The sequence below is a fragment of the Bos mutus genome, chromosome 10 (genome assembly GCF_027580195.1).
Source record: "Bos mutus isolate GX-2022 chromosome 10, NWIPB_WYAK_1.1, whole genome shotgun sequence".
Lineage (NCBI taxonomy): Eukaryota > Metazoa > Chordata > Mammalia > Artiodactyla > Bovidae > Bos > Bos mutus.
This window is the reverse complement of record NC_091626.1, coordinates 2,632,997-2,650,167: the sequence shown is the minus strand read 5'-3', so window position 1 is coordinate 2,650,167 and position 17,171 is coordinate 2,632,997. Positions and strand designations below refer to the sequence as shown.

The 17,171-nt window shown below is 38.4% G+C and overlaps 1 protein-coding gene across 1 annotated transcript in view; it reads right to left on the bottom strand.

Annotated features, from left to right (window-relative positions):
- KCNN2 (potassium calcium-activated channel subfamily N member 2) overlaps positions 1–17,171 on the bottom strand; it is a 505,075-nt gene that overhangs the window by 345,285 nt on the left and 142,619 nt on the right. The window contains exon 2 of the mRNA XM_070377191.1: positions 1,004–1,089. The gene's annotated coding sequence lies outside the window, so the exon portion shown is untranslated. The remainder of the gene's footprint in view (positions 1–1,003; positions 1,090–17,171) is intronic.

Below are 17,171 nucleotides of genomic sequence, written 5' to 3'. Positions count from 1 at the left end.
GAAAAGTCTGGCTTTTAACAATATGTCACACATTCTCGGCAAACATGAGTATATGGACAAAAGCCCTTTCTAAGGTAATCATAAAATTAAGTAAGGGACCTTGGCTGTTAGTGCTGGTACCTTAAATATACCCAACTACTGATTGGCAAGCTGGGTATGGAGCAAAAGTGTAAGGAAATGACCATCACTCTGCCAAGATAATGATCTCACCACCAGGTTGGAGCTGCCAGGCCATTTCAGAGATTTCCCTAAAGAAATACTAGGGCAGCACACAGCCTGGACAGAAAGTGCTTCTGGAATGATGGTGAGGACCTTGTCTGCCTTTTTTATGGAAAAATAACTGGGCGACGTATCCTGAAAGAATACTTTAAGAATTTATCTTTAAAATACCTACCTCCTTTCCAATCAAGAACCAGATTTTCATTGTTGCTCAGATAAAAGTCAAGATTTTTTTAAACCTAAGATTTATTTAAGACCTAAAAGAGAACTCTCAGAAAACTGTCTCCCCCAAAATTATTCTTTGCCAAAAGTTCTTGAAAATGTAGACTTTGTAACATGTTTTAATTATAGCTTCATTTTTATCACTGTCTTCTGAGAAAAACAAACCAAGGACATGAACCTCTGATCACTAATCTTAGCACGGGCTGGAAAAGAGAATATATTATTCACTCAATAAATAAATTGATCACCTTTTACATGAGAGGCACTTATCTAAGCACTAGGTGAGCCTACCCAAGGCTTATAAAGACAAATACTTTCTGGTTTTCATTCTCTTATATTATTTAAATAGCAACTGTTTTCCTTTTCTTAGTGTAGTGGTAGTTAGCTAGCAGGAGAAACAGACACATAATTGTCTATAAACAGCAAGTCACTATACTGAAAATAGTTGAAACACAGGCAGAGAGGAGGGTATAACTGAAGTAAACTCAGCTAAGTTTAACATTTCTTTTTCTCAATAAAATCACTGTGTTACATTAGAACTAAAAATACATGTTTTACTCACTGTCGTTGCTTATATCCCACTCCATTCCTTAGATTCACTTATTCTTTTGCTGGAGTCCATCCTTTTGTAGTTCTCTCAGCAAGAATCTGTAAGAGATAAATTCTATTAGATGTTGTCCAACACTATTTATGGGCTTCCATGGTGGCTCAGATGGTAAAGAGTCAGCCTTTATATGTAGGATACCCGGGTTCAACTGCTGGGTCAGGAAGATCCCCTGGAGGAGAAAATGGCAACCCACTCCAGTATTCTTGCCAGGGAAATCTTATGGGCAGAGGAGCCTGGCAGGCTAAAGGCCACGGGGTCACAAAGAATCAGACACAACTGAGCAACTAACACTAAAACTATTTCATCCTTACTTCTGAATGACAATTTTAGTGCTATACCATGCCTCAGGATGTGAATCCTTTTCCCTCAGCATTTAAAGAGTTTTATTCCACTGACTTCAAGCACATATTATCATACACATAAGGAAAAAAAAAAAAAAAAACTACCACACAATCGCACTCATCTCACATGCCAGCAAAGTAATGCTCAAAATCCTCCTAGTCAGACTTCAACAGTAAGTGAACTGTAAAATTCCAGATGTTCAAGCTGGGTTTAGAAAAGGCAGAGGAACAAGAGGTCAAATTGGCAATATCTGTTGGGTCATAGAAAAAGCAAGAGAGTTCCAGAAAAACATCTACTTCTGCTTTATTGACTATACCAAAGACTTTGACTGTGTGGATCACAACAAACTGTGGAAAAATCTGAAAGAGAGGGGAATACCAGACCACCTGACCTGCTCCTGAGAAATCTGTATGCAGGTCAAGAAGCAACAGTTAGATTTGGACATGGAACAACAGACTGGTTCTAAATCGGGAAAGGAGTTTGTCAAGGCTGCATATTGTCACCCTGCTTATTTAACTTATATGCAGAATACATCACACAAAATGCTGGGCTGGATGAAGCACAAGCTGAAATCAAGGCTGCCGAGAGAAATATCAATAACCTCAGATATGCAGATGACACCATGCTTATGGTAGAAAGCGAAGAAGAACTAAAGAGCCTCTTGATGAAAGTCAAAGAGGAGAGTGAAAAAGTTGGCTTAAAGCTCAACATTCAGAAAACTAAGATCATGGCATCTGGTCCCATCACTTCATGGCAAATAGATGGGGAAACAATGGAAACAGTAACAGAATTATTTTGGGGAGCTCCAGAATCACTGCAGTTGGTGATGCAGCCATGAAGTTAAAAGACGCTTACTCCTTGGAAGAAAAGCTATGACCAATCTAGACAGCATATTAAAAAGCAGAGACATTACTTTGCCAACAAAGGTCCATCTGACAGTCAAGGCTATGGTTTTTCCAGTAGTCATGTATGGATGTGAGAGTTGAACTATAAAGAAAGCTGAGTGCTGAAGAATTGATGCTTTTAAACTGTGGTGTTGGAGAACAGGGTCTTTGAACAGGGTGTTCTTGCCCTTTTCAAAGGAATATGGCTAGGGGAGCAACTAGAGGCAAAACCTAGGCCATGGGCTCCTCATCCAATCATGAAATTAATGGACAGTATGGACAGAAGGAACTGTTTTCTATTTCATCCAAAAGTGTCATACAGGGTGGCGGTGTTGCTATACTGTATTTAGGACTGACTGAACTTTTATTTCTAATATTTACCACTTAGGTCACTATCTAAGGATCTAAGTCTTTCTTTGACTCAGAAGACACTGTCTCATTTCTTAAAATCTAGCCTTTTTCTCATTGCCACATTTCTTATTTTTGGAACATATATTAGGTATATGCTAGATTTCTCAATCTATTTTATGATTTAGGTCTTTAATTTCATTTTCATTTTTTTCTCAAACTTTCAGAGTTTTGCTCTGGTCTTCAACTGATTATCTCTTTGATTATGCTCATCTATTAATTAAAACATGACAGTAATTTTCAATTCCAGAATCTCTCATTTGTTCTGTTTTGCTTTCCCTATTCTTGGTCACATCTGTCTGTAATTCATAATTACCTTTTCTTATTTTATAATATAACTTATTACTCTATCAGGCCTCCCAGTTGGCACAAGTGGTAAAGAACCTGTCTGCCAACACATGAGATATAAGAGATACAAGTTCAATCCCCAAGTCTGGAAGATCTCCTGGAGAAGGGCATGGCCACCCACTCCAGTATCCTTGCCTGGAGAATCCCCTGGAAAGGGACTGCACAGAGTCAGGCACGACTGAAGAGACTTAGCATGCAAGCACATATGAATTCCTGTATCCCTTTTAAGATTTCAAAGATACTTGTTTTTTTTAAGTCTGTTTTGGAAGATGGCCTTAATATATGTATTTCACTGAATGACAGTTCACCTGCTGACTGAGTTTATCAGCCATCTTTCATGAAGTTTTGTTTTCCTCTTCTTGGGTAAGACTCCTCTCTCCTTTTGCTCATTGTCATAGTGATGGAGCATCTAAGTACTACATCCGAATACTAGAGCGGGTAGCCTTTCCCTTCTCCAGGGGATCCTCCCATCCCAGGGGTTGAACCCAGGTCTCCCGCATTGCAGGTGGAATCTTTACCAACTGAGCCACCAGGGAAGCTCCATATACTTCAAGTATATGTTTAAAATATTTTGTCCAATATTGTTAGATTGAATAAGGTGGATAATACATCACTCAACAACACCATTTTAATCAGAATACAGATTTCTAATCTATTATTTGTTAGACCAGGAGGTACTCAAAAATATTTTATCTATTTACAAAGTTAGCATTAGGAACTTTTTCTGAAAGACCAATGTTTCTAATTACACAGTTCAGAGATTGGCAAGCTGTGGCCTAATCCAAACTGCCACTTCATTTTTAAGGATCACCAGCTGGCAATTGTTTTCACATTTTTGAGGAATTGTCAAAAAAAAAAAAAAAAAAAAAAGGTATGTACACTAAAGACCACACTTTACCCTTTACAAAAAATGTTTGCTGACCCTGAAACAGTCTATAGTTGATGCAAACCCAATGATTTTGTTCCCTGATTGTTTTTTTAAAAGACACAATTTAGACTTTTAGGTTCACAGGAAAATTGAGTGGAAGGTACAGATATTTTCCATAGACTCCCCACTGCAACACATGCATAGTCTCTGTCAATATCAATATACTCACTGGAGTGGTGGACAAATGTATAGTGATACACATGCATCATCACAGGATTATGCAGAGTAGTTTCACTGCCCTAAAAATCACTGATCTTTTTACTGTCTCCATAGTTTTGCCTTTTCCAGAATGTCATATAGCTGGAATCCTACATTATGCAGCCTTTTCAGACTTATTTATTTCACTTAGTAATATACCTTTAGGGTTCCTCCATTTCTTTTCATGGCTTGATAGTTCATTTATTTGCAGCACTGAATAATATTCTATTGTAAGAACCACAATGTATTTATCCATTCATTTTGGAAGGACCTCTAGGTTGCTTCAAAGTTTCAGCAATTGTAAAACTGCTTTGAACACCTGTGTGCAGGATTTTGTGTGGATGTGTTTTCAACTCCTTTGGTAAATACCAAGGAGTGTAATTGCTGAATCACATGGTAAGAGTATATTTAGTTTTCTGTAAGAAACCAACAAACTGTCTTCCAAAGTTACTGCACTGTTTTGCATTCCCACCAGCAGTGCATGAGAATTCTGTGTGCTCTATGTCCTCTTCAGATTTAGGTGTCCAGCTTTAGGTTCTGGATTTTGACCATTTAACAGATGTGAAATGTATTTCATTGTTTTAATATGCATTTCTCTGATGACATATGATGTTGAATATTTTTTTCACATGCTTAGTTGACATCTGTTCCTTCTTTGGTAAGGTATCTATTAAAGTCTTTGGCCTTTTAAAAAATCAGATTGTTGGATCTTATTGCTCAATTTTAATATACTTTGTATGTTACGGGTGGCTTCCCAGGTGGAACAATGGTAAAAAAATCCACCTGCCAATGAAGGAGATCCAAGAGATGTGTGTTTGAAACCTGGGTTGGGAAGACCCCCTTGAAGTAGGAAATAGAAGCCCACTCCAGTATTATTGCCAGGAAAATTCCATGGACAGAGGAGCCTGGCAGCTACAGTCGAGGGGGTCACAGAGCATCAGAAATGACTGAGTGACTGAGCTGAGATATTTTGGATAATATTTGCTTATCAGACATGTCTTTTTCAGGTATTTTCTCCTCGTTTGTGGCTTATCTTTTCATTCTCTTCATAGTGTCTTTCACAGAGCAGGAAAAAAATTTAATTTCAATGACATCCAACTTATTAATTCTTTATGAATTGTCCTTTGATATTATATCTAAAACTTAAGGTCATCTAGATTTTCATATGTTATCTCTAGGATATTTATAGTTTTGCATTTTACATTTAGGTCTATGATCCATTTTGAATTAATTTTGTGAGGGATGTAAGGACATGTCTAGATTTATTTTTTGCCTATGGATGTCCAGTTGTTCTAGGACCTTTTGTTGAAAGACTGTCTTTTCTCCATTATATTACCTTTGCTCTTTTGTAAAAGATCAGTTGACTGAATTTACAGTGGGGGCTATTTCTGGGCTGTCTATTATGTTCAGTTGATCTATTTGTCAATTCTTTCACCAATATCACACTTTCTCAATCACTGTAGCTTATAGGAAATTCTTGAAGCCAGGTAATGTCAGTCCTCCAACTTTGATCTTTTCCTTCAATATTGTGTTGATTATTCTGGGTCTTTTGCCTTTCTGTATAAGCTTTAGAGTCAGTTTGTCAATATCCACAAAATAACTTGCTGTGATTTTTATTAGAATTGCATTGAATCAAAAAATCAAGTTAGGAAGAACTGACATCTTCACAATACTGAGTTTTCCCATCAATAAGCATTGATTCTTTCTAAATTTATTCTTTGATTTCTTTCATCAGAGTTTTTTAGTTTTCCTCATACAGATATTGCACATATTTTATTGTATTTGTTGATACGAACGTAATGACAGCACCTGACTATTTTTCAAAGTCTGGGGACAGCATGATCCCTTCCCGTCTTAGTCTCAGTCCACAATCATGCTGAAAGTGTTTTGTGTTACAGAACGTAAGGAATATGTTTCACAATGAAGAAACTAAAGTAACTCTCCTTTGCTATTCTTTATCTAGCTACAGATTTCTCTTTCACAGCTGAATATAAAGTGTATTTTCCACTTAAAAAATCACACATTAGAAATTTTTTTAAATTTTATTTTATTTTTAAACTTTACATAATTGTATTAGTTTTGCCAAATATCAAAATGAATCCGCCACAGGTATACATGTGTTCCCCATCCTGAACCCTCCTCCCTCCTCCCTCCCCATACCATCCCTCTGGGCCGTCCCAGTGCACTAGCCCCAAGCATCCAGTATCGTGCATTGAACCTGGACTGGCATCTCGTTTCATACATGATATTATACATGTTTCAATGCCATTCTCCCAAATCTCCCCACCCTCTCCCTCTCCCACAGAGTCCATAGACTGTTCTATACATCAGTGTCTCTTGTGCTGTCTCGTACACAGGGTTATTGTTACCATCTTTCTAAATTCCATATATATGCATTAGTATACTGTATTGGTGTTTTTCTTTCTGGCTTACTTCACTCTGTATAATAGGCTCCAGTTTCAACCACCTCATTAGAACCGATTCAAATGTATTCTTTTTAATGGCTCCATTGTGTATATGTACCACAGCTTTCTTATCGATTCATCTGCTGATGGACATCTAGGTTGCTTCCATGTCCTGGCTATTATAAAGAGTGCTGCGATGAACATTGGGGTACACGTGTCTCTTTCCCTTCTGGTTTCCTCAGTGTGTATGCCCAGCAGTGGGATTGTTGGATCATAAGGCAGTGCTATTTCAAGTTTTTTAAGGAATCTCCACACTGTTCTCCATAGTGGCTGTACTAGTTTGCATTCCCACCAACAGTGTAAGAGGGTTCCCTTTTCTCCACACCCTCTCCAGCATTTATTGCTTGTAGACTTTTGGATCGCAGCCATTCTGACTGGCGTGAAATGGTACCTCATAGTGGTTTTGATTTGCATTTCTGTGATAATGAGTGATGTTGAGCATCTTTTCATGTGTTTGTTAGTGATCTGTATGTCTTCTTTGGAGAAATGTCTATTTAGTTCTTTGGCCCATTTTTTGATTGGGTCATTTATTTTTCTGGAGTTGAGCTGTAGGAGTTGCTTGTATATTTTTGAGATTAGTTGTTTGTCAGTTGCTTCATTTGCTATTATTTTCTCCCATTCTGAAGGCTGCCTTTTCACCTTGTTAATAGTTTCCTTTGCTGTGCAGAAGCTTTTAAGTTTAATCATGTCCCATTTGTTTATTTTTGCTTTTATTTCCAATATTCTGGGAAGTGGGTCATAGAGGATCCTGCTGTGATGTATGTCGGAGAGTGTTTTGCCTATGTTCTCCTCTAGGAGTTTTATAGTTTCTGGTCTTATGTTTAGATCTTTAATCCATTTTGAGTTTATTTTTGTGTATGGTGTTAGAAAGTGTTCTAGTTTCATTCTTTTACAAGTGGTTGACCAGATTTCCCAGCACCACTTGGTAAAGAGATTGTCTTTAATCCATTGTATATTCTTGCCTCCTTTGTCAAAGATAAGGTGTCCATACGTGTGTGGATTTATCTCTGGGCTTTCTATTTTGTTCCATTGATCTATATTTCTTTTTTTTTTTTTTTCCCGATGCTGTATTTTTATTTTTATTTATTTTTTTTAAACTTTACATAATTGTATTAGTTTTGCCAAATATCATAATGAATCCACCACAGGTATACATGTGTTCCCCATCCCGAACCCTCCTCCCTCCTCCCTCCCCATACCATCCCTCTGGGCCGTCCAGTGCACCAGCCCCAAGCATCCAGCATCGTGCATCGAACCTGGACTGGCAACTCGTTTCCTACATAATATTTTACACGTTTCAATGCCATTCTCCCAAATCTTCCCACCCTCTCCCTCTTCCACAGAGTCCATAAGACTGTTCTATACATCAGTGTCTCTTTTGCTGTCTCGTATACAGAGTTATTGTTACCATCTTTCTAAATTCCATATATATGCGTTAGTATACTGTATTTATGTTTTTCCTTCTGGCTTACTTCACTCTGTATAATAGGCTCCAGTTTCATCCACCTCATTAGAACTGATTCAAATGTATTCTTTTTAATGGCTGAGTAATACTCCATTGTGTATATGTACCACTGCTTTCTTATCCATTCATCTGCTGATGCTGATCTATATTTCTGTCTTTGTGCCAGTACCATACTGTCTTGATAACTGTGGCTTTGTAGTAGAGCCTGAAGTCAGGTAGGTTGATTCCTCCAGTTCCATTCTTCTTTCTCAAGATAGCTTTGGCTATTCGAGGTTTTTTGTATTTCCATACAAATTGTGAAATTATTTGTTCTAGCTCTGTGAAGAATACCGTTGGTAGCTTGATAGGGATTGCATTGAATCTATAAATTGCTTTGGGTAGTATACTCATTTTCACTATATTGATTCTTCCAATCCATGAACATGGTATATTTCTCCATCTATTAGTCTCCTCTTTGATTTCTTTCACCAGTGTTTTATTTTATTCTTATTCATTGTGGCAGAGAAGATAAAAAGTGATTCGAATTTCTATCCTGAGGCTGGGATCCTGGTTACAGCTGACAAGTCTCTACTCCAGGAGAAATAAACTCTTAAATGATTGTTGGCTTGCTGGTTTCCTATACAACACAACCCGTGAACCTAGTTCTTTAGAAAAACTGAAATATTTCATTAACTCTATCCAAGTTACACTCTTGGCAAAGCAAAACTGTCCTGTCACCAAACAAGGACATTTCTCCTCCTCCTCAAGCTCTGGATTATATGGACGCAATAAATAAGACTTCCCTCTGATCTTGGTTTCAAATGAAAAAGAGGTGCCATGATGTCTGATATCAGTCGTTCAGAAATGATGATGCCACCTGTTTCTTGTTACCAAAATAACAAGGCTATAGCCTAAAAGTCACTGATGATTTTACTATTTTCTTTTGATTACCATTGAGGTTGCTCTTAATTTTTCCAGATAAACTTTGTGTGTGTGTTTCTGTGTTTGTTTTTGAGGTGTTAGAGGACTGCAGGAGAAGGCGATGGAACCCCACTCCAGTACTCTTGCCTGGAAAACCCCATGGACGGAGGAGCCTGGTAGGATGCAGTCCATGGGGTCGCTAAGAGTCGGGCACGACTGAGCAACTTCACTTTCACTTTTCACTTTCATGCATTGGAGAAGGAAATGGCAACCCACTCCAGTGTTCTTGCCTGGAGAATCCCAGGGATGGGGGAGCCTGGTGGGCTGCCATCTCTGGGGTCGCACAGAGTCGGACACTACTGGGTCGACGTAGCAGCAGCAGCAGAGGATTGCAAAGCTCTCAGGTGGAGCTTCACCTCATGCAAATGACAACTGGTAATTTTGGTGCCATTAGTCCATTTTTATGATTTATCCTTGAAAGTAAGCATCTGAGGCAACAGAGCAACGAGCACTGAAAGACCCTGCCCAGGTTGTGGATGCTGTTGTCGCTTAGTCACTCAATCATGTCCGACTCTTTGCAACACCAAGGACTGTAGCCCGCCAGGCTCCTCTGTCCATGGAATTCTCCAGGCAAGAATACTGGAGTGGTTTGCCATTTCCTTCTCCAGGGCACCTTCCCAACTCAGGGATTGAACTCGTGTCTCCACAGTTACTGCACCGCTGGTGGACTCTTTACCACTGCACCACCTGTGGGGAATCCCTCATCTCTTCCTCAAGCACCTTTGCTACTAGTCTTGGCCCTTACTTCTGTCACCCTCTATTTCCTTCTAATCAAGGTCTAGTATCTGACCAACTCAATTGAGGCTTTGAAATGACCATGCATTTTTTGACTCTCTGCCTAATAGCAAGAGTGTAATAATCTCTCTGGCTGCAGCAGAACTTAGTTTCATTACAATGTGTTCATTATTTCTACTTTTTAAAAATTATCTAAGTCAGGGATCCCCAACTTCCAGGATCTAATGCCTGATAATCTGAAGTGGAGCTGATGTAATAGTAGTAGAAATAAAGTGCACAATACATGTAATGTGTTTGAATCATCCCGAAACCACCCCCCACTACCAGATCCATGGAAAAATTGTCTTCCATGAAACTGGAAACCTACTGCCAAAAAGGATGGTGATGGCTGATATAAGGCAAGGATGAACAAACTCCTGCCCACAGGCCAAATTCAGGCCACCACCTATTTATGTAAACAGCTTTACTGGAACACAACCACGCTCATTCCTTACACATTTTCCTAGAGCTGTTTTCTTGTGACAATAGCAGAGCTGAGTAATTGCAATAGAGCCCATACGGTAAGCAAAACTTAAAATATTTACTATGCCTTTATAAGAAATGTTCGTAGACTCTTGATTGAGGGTACTGACACCACTTAGGGTTTTCTCTTACTTTCCTGGTGGCCTTTTGATAACTCAGTTTTCCCATCTGTAAATTGGGGATAGAAATAGACCTCACTCACAGGAGTGTGAGGAAACGAGGTGCTGCATGGAAATATTTAGTAACTGTTAGTATTGTTGGGATTTGCTGTCTTATTTAAAGTTACCACTTTGAACTAGTTTTTGTGAATCAGTTCCTGCAGAGAATAAGAGCTTTCAAGTCTAGGTTCAATCCATATAGCACAGGTTACTATTTATACTATATTAAGCAAGTTACTGTACCTTTTTTTATTCTATGTATATCATAGAAATAATAAAATCTATCACAGAGGGTCATCGTACACATGGCAAATATCCCTTTCCAACATCTCCCAATGTCCAACTAAAAAGACAGCAAATTAAAAAGCCCAGATTCTACAAAGTCAGAGTGTTCATGAAAACATGAAGCAAGTGAGAAATGTCAAGAACTATTAGCAAGCCAGAAAGCAGAACCTTAAAAGTGGACTGGTTAGAGAAAGCTGCAAGCTGAATGTGGACAGTGTGAAGAAGTGAAATCACTCAGTCCTGTCTCACTTTTTACCACCCCATGGACTGTAGTCCCTAGGCTCCTCTGTCCATGGGATTCTCCAGGCAAAGATACTGGAGTGGGTTGCCACGCCCTTATCCAGGGGATCTTCCTGACCCAGGAATCGAACAGGGGTCTCATACATTGTAGGCAGATTCTTTACCAACTGAGCTACCGGGGAAGCCCCAAAAATGTTCACAGTGGTGGAAGATAAAAAGAAGCCAAGCCACACACTGCAAGAACACTAAAGGACTGAGGAAAGGGAGGAACAAAGGATCTCAAAGATAGATGGTGTTTGTTCAAGAAGCAGTTAGGGCACTATTTCACCTCTCCTGTTCTGTCCTAAGACTGAAGTCTGGAACGACTGACCCAGAGGAACTCTGACCTCAGCAACAGCAGTGATGTTCACAAAGAGAGGCTGTCATGCTGAAAACAGGGGGATTAAGTACAAGTGTCCATGTACCTGGGAAGAGTCTCACCCTCCTTTCCTCCTTGGCTCTGAGAAACGTCGATGGCAGTCTTAGTTCCCTGGGAGGAGAGCAAAGAACTCTGTAGAGAAACGTCCTGACTCATGAAACATAGGGGGTATGATTGCACATTGATATGCTGCTATGCGGCTGAGCAACCAACTAAACCTCCAGTGGGATTCCTAGTACCTTGTGCTCAAATAAGAACAAACATCAAAGGCCCAGAGACAGTGAAATAAAATGTCTCACACCAACAACACCAAGACAGACAAAAGTTAAAAAGCATGGTAGAAACAACATTTCAAAGAAACAAAAAACCCAAAGCTACCAGAGGAGACTCCAAAACTACTCTTAATTAGTATTCTTGGCAAGAAAAGAAATATACCTATCAAAGACCCAGAATTAGCAAAAGGCAAGCCTCCAAAACAATGAATAGCATGTAAAGTGTTCATTGTGCATGTAAGAACAGCTCATGGACTCAGAACTTTCAAATTAAAAACTGATATAAAACTCGGGGGGATGATGCCACAGAATTACTTACAATGTGAAAATGAGGACGTTGGGTATTACAGTGGGTATCTCCAGACAGCAGGGAATTTGGTGAAAAGTCATTATCCTATGCCAACTTTAGGAAGGTGACTTGTTTCTTTTATGACTATCAAAGGCATTTACAAGAAATAGCCTAAGTTTCACTTATGTTGGTGAAACAAGCTAGATTTAGTTTTGCTTACATGACTTAAATAGTATCATCTGGTCAGGGAATACTCAATTCCCATCTCTATTTTGTATTGATATTTAATTTTAGCACACCCATTAAGATAAAATAGAATGCTATTAAGAAAAAAAGACATGGGTATGAAAATAATAGTTCCTAGAAACTAAATATATGATGGAAAAACATTTAAATATTAAAAGAATACCAGCCATACTTTAATAAAAATTTAAAAATCAAAAGAAGTTATTGGAAAATAAGATAACTTTTATAGGACAAAAAAAACCCACAAAATAATTATGAAAAATTTATGGGAAGAATCAGAATTAGAAGCTGAATTTAGAAAGATTCATTACCTGACTAGGTGTCTGAGGAGAAAAAACAGATAATTGAAAGGAGGAAAATTCAAAGGAAATAATACTTGGAAATTTCCCAGAATGAGGTAGAAGACCTATCAAATCCCTGCAAGATGAATGAAGAAAGTCTTATGCTGAGACACAGCACAACAATATTTCAGAACACCATAGATAAGGGAAATCCTTGACACTCCTAGTGAACATCAAGACCATCAGTGATGACAGATGACCAAGGTTGATGGAAGATCATAACAGACTTCTCAACAACAGTTTAATCTTGTTGTTTAGTCACTAAATCCTGTCCAGCTCTTTTGCAACCCCACGGACTACAGTATGCCAGGATTCTGTGTCCACGGGATTTCCTAGGCAAGAATACTGGAGTGGGTTGCAGTTTTCTCCTCCAGGGGAGCTTCCCAACAGAGGAATGGAGCTGCGTCTCCTGCTTGGCAGGGGGAGCCTTTACCACTGAGCCACCAACAATGCTGGGAGCTAAAAGGAAATGAAGACGTGCTTCCAACATCTTGGAGGAAACGGATTTTTCACCAGAATTCTCTCCTTAGACAAACTGTCATCTAAACGCAAGGATAAAGACATTTCAGGAATTCAAATTTTAAAGCACAAAACCGAAACAAACTTCTCCTAAGTTCTTTTTGGCAATTTATTGGAGGACATGACACACAGAAAAATAAAAATAAAAAGAAGAAACAATAAAAGAGGATGATGTGCTTTCAGGAGCACTCTGGGAAGAAGATAGGGGTTGCATAACAGATTTTAAATTTTCCTGAATTACCCCTAAAGAAAAATCCAATAGAATAAATGAAACAAAAACTAACGGAATGGACAAAACCTACAACAAACCCCACAATGCATCTTCCACCATCAAGAAATATGAATGGGTGGGAAAGGACCACTGAAGTAGTAAAACCCGAGTTTTATCAACAGTGATGTGGGATGAAACATACTGGAAAGTGAGGTGAGGTGGAAGAGACATGGGAATTTCTAATTGCCTTGAGAACCAGAAGAACCAAACACTCAAAGTTTCTATTTCTATTTATTTCCTAGTCTAAAATTTGTTAATAACTTCCTCTCCCTCTTCCTCTCCCTTAGCATCTAATTCAAAGGAATATCTCTTTACTCTCAGGAATGCTTCAAAGGCAATTATTAGGCTTATGCTACTTTTTCATACTTACCCACTTCTCTCCCATCATTAGTAAATTATATGATCTACATTGTTAGAGCACAAGACTTTAAAAAAGCTACTATAATCCCATAACTTGAGAACATTCATGTAATTTACAAAGTCAAAAGGTTTTGAGGGACTTCTCTGGTAGTCCAGTGGCTAAGACTCTGAGTTCCCAATGCAGGGACCTGGGTTCAATCCCTGGTCAGGCAACTAGATCTCACATGCCTCAATTAGGAGTTCATATGCCACAACTAAAAGGTCCTACATGCCACAACTAAGACTTAGCATGGTCAAACAAATATGCAATAAAATAAGTAAGTAATAAAACAAATATTTTTTCAAACTTATAAAAAAAAGTTTTAAGAGTGAAGGGGATCAAGTTAATTGGGCCAAGACAGAGGTATAAACTGGTCTATACTGGCAAACTGGACATGTGATCATTCTATTTGTAACAACCATTTAGTCTTACTACTACAGGTGAATACATACTTAATACTTATCACCTGTCCTTACACTGATATTTTTCTCCTCTGGCCTCCTGAAGGTCATTGTCTAGTACATTCTGCAGAAAGAGTTCATGAGGGCAATATGCCTTGACTCTGAATGTTCATAGGAGTCTATTTATCCTTGACACTTAAAATTCACATAGTCTGAAGGTGAAAGGTGATTTATATTTCCTGTTAGTAAATTTTTATAGCAGCTTTATTGAGATATCATTCACATTTAATGCAATTTACCCACTTAAAGTCACAATTCAATGGTTTTTAGTATACTCCCAAGGTTGTTCACAATAAACTGTGGAAAATTCTTAAAGAGATGGGAATACCAGACCACCTGACATGCCTCCTGAGAAATCTGTATGCAGGTCAAGAAGTAACAGATCTGGACATGGAACAACAGACTGGTTTCAAATCAGGAAAGGAGTAAGTACGTCAAGGCTGCATATTGTCACCCTGCTTATTTAACTTATATGCAGAGTACATCATGAAAAACACTGGGTTGGATGAAGCACAAGCTAGAATCAAGATTGCTTGGAGAAATATCAATAACCTCAGATATGCAGATGACACCACCCTTATGGTAGAAAGCAGAAAGTTAAAGAGGACCATGAAAAGTTGGCTTAAAACACAATATTCAGAAAACTAACATCATGGCATCTGGTCCCATCACTTCATGGCAAATAGATGGGGAAGCAATGGAAACAGTGACAGACTTTAATTTTGGGGGCTCCAAAGTCACTGCAGATGGTGATCGCAGCCATGAAATTAAAAGACGCTTACTCCTTGGAAGGAAAGTTATGTCCAACCTAGACAACATGTTAAAAAGCAAAGATATTACTTTGCCAACAAAGGTCTGTCTAGTCAAAGGTTTGGTTTTTCCGGTAGTCATGTATGGATGTGAGAGCTGAACTATAAAGAAAGCTGAGTGCTGAAGAATTAGTGCTTTTGAACTGTGGTGTTGGAGAAGACTCTTGAGAGTCCCTTGGACTGCAAGGAGACCCAACCCGTCCATCCTAAAGGAAATCAGCCCTGAATATTCTTTGGAAGGACTGATGCTGAAGCTGAAACTCCAATACTTTGGCCACTTGATGCAAAAAACTGACTCCTTGGAAAAGACCCTGATGCTGTAAAAGATTGAAGGTGGGAGGATAAAGGGACGACAGAGGATGAGATGGCTGGATGGCATCACCGACTCAATGGACATGAGTTTGAGTAAACTGCAGGAGTTGGTGATGGACAGGGAGCCCTGGCATGCTGCAGTCCATGGGGTCGCAAAGAGTTGGACACAACTGAGTGACTGAACTGAACTGAATGCCTTATACAGTCTTTTGTAGCTGGTTTCATATATTTAGTACAATGTTACCAAAATTTAGCAATTTTACAGCAGGTATCAGTATTTCATTTCCTTTCATGGCTGAATAATATTCTACTGTATATGCAGACTCAAGCAAAATTAACATATCAATGGAAAAAGAGTTGACAAAGTTTTAAAGAAATGGTTTGACTGAATTTTTTTCTCTGTCAGCATTATAGTTGATATAGTTATCATATTAAGTATGGTATGTGTTTAATATATACTTAACAAGTAGAGAATATATTTAGTAGGTACATAAATTTAATACAAGTAGAAAGTATTTTATATTTGAAGAATTTTAATAAAAAATTCAATACTTAATTGAATTAAAATGCTGAGTAGTTCATGAAACCAAGTACAAACATGGTTACCAATATAGAGGAGAAATCAACCCTGTTCAATGTCCAAGCATATAGACAAGTGGGAAGGAAAAAAATAAATTTCATGGATTTTTTTCCTATCTATATGGGAAATAGCATTCTCAATAAAGTCATCCTTCAGTGGGCCAATCACTATAACACCTTAAAATAACAGTTTTTTCAAAGCAAAGGGCCGTTATATTCAGTGAACAAAGCACTGAGGTTAGTTTTCTTAGTGAGAAATGGTTAAAATTCCTGAGGTCAAGTATGTGCTTGAGAATAGTGCACATATCAGTTCTAGGCATCAAGGTATAAACTATCTATTCCCTGTGCTTCTCACCACTAGTAACTACATTTTTGTTTGATGGGTATTTAGAACCTTCTTGAGAGTTTAAATTTCAAAATTACTGTAGCATTATACAGTTTTTTTCCCCAACTTTGGTTATATGAATAGTAAAATTCACTCAAGTCAGTTATAGTAATACGGTATGCATGTGAAAAAAACATTACACCACGCTTATTACTAGATGGAAACGTGCTCTGTATAGAGTTCAATGGATCTGTTTCAACACAAAAGATGCTTACTCTTGAGGAGGTTTTAAGCTAAGGACCTGTTTGTAAGCCTGGCTGCTCATGGACTCATTCAGGGAACTTTTAGAAACTATTGATAAGTGAGTTTCACTCTCAGAGAGACTCAGATTTCATTGGCCAGAGTCAGAACCTGAGCATCAGTTTTGTAAAAGATGCCAGGTCATTCCTATGGGTTAGCCAGGGTTGAGATCTACTGTTCTAGAAAGATGGACAGGCTGATCAATACACATTGGAACCATATAGTAGATCTGACCTTTGACATCGTCCTTGTATATTGAAAGAATTTAGCACTGAATGGATGAAAAGTTGGAATTTTAAGGAATTACATTTCATCTCCTTTACTTTCTATGAAGTTAAAGGTAAAATCTTCTACTGAGAGTGCAGACAGAAAGATTTAAGAAAGAGATTGTTTATCCCAACAACTGGGAGACGGTTGACCTATGTATATTTTCTGTAAGATTTGAGGACCCAGATGAAGTAAGAAACTTTGAATCTGTAGCAGCAATGATCTGTATCTGTGTCTGACTTTCTGTCACAGATGGAGAGGAGTGTGCGTTTCATCCTGTCAACAACATGTGAATTCCTCTCACCTTTGTTTCTACCTCTGAGTGTGTGATGTGGTGTCAGTACTGTTGATCTGTGCAGACTCCGTAAGTGGTATA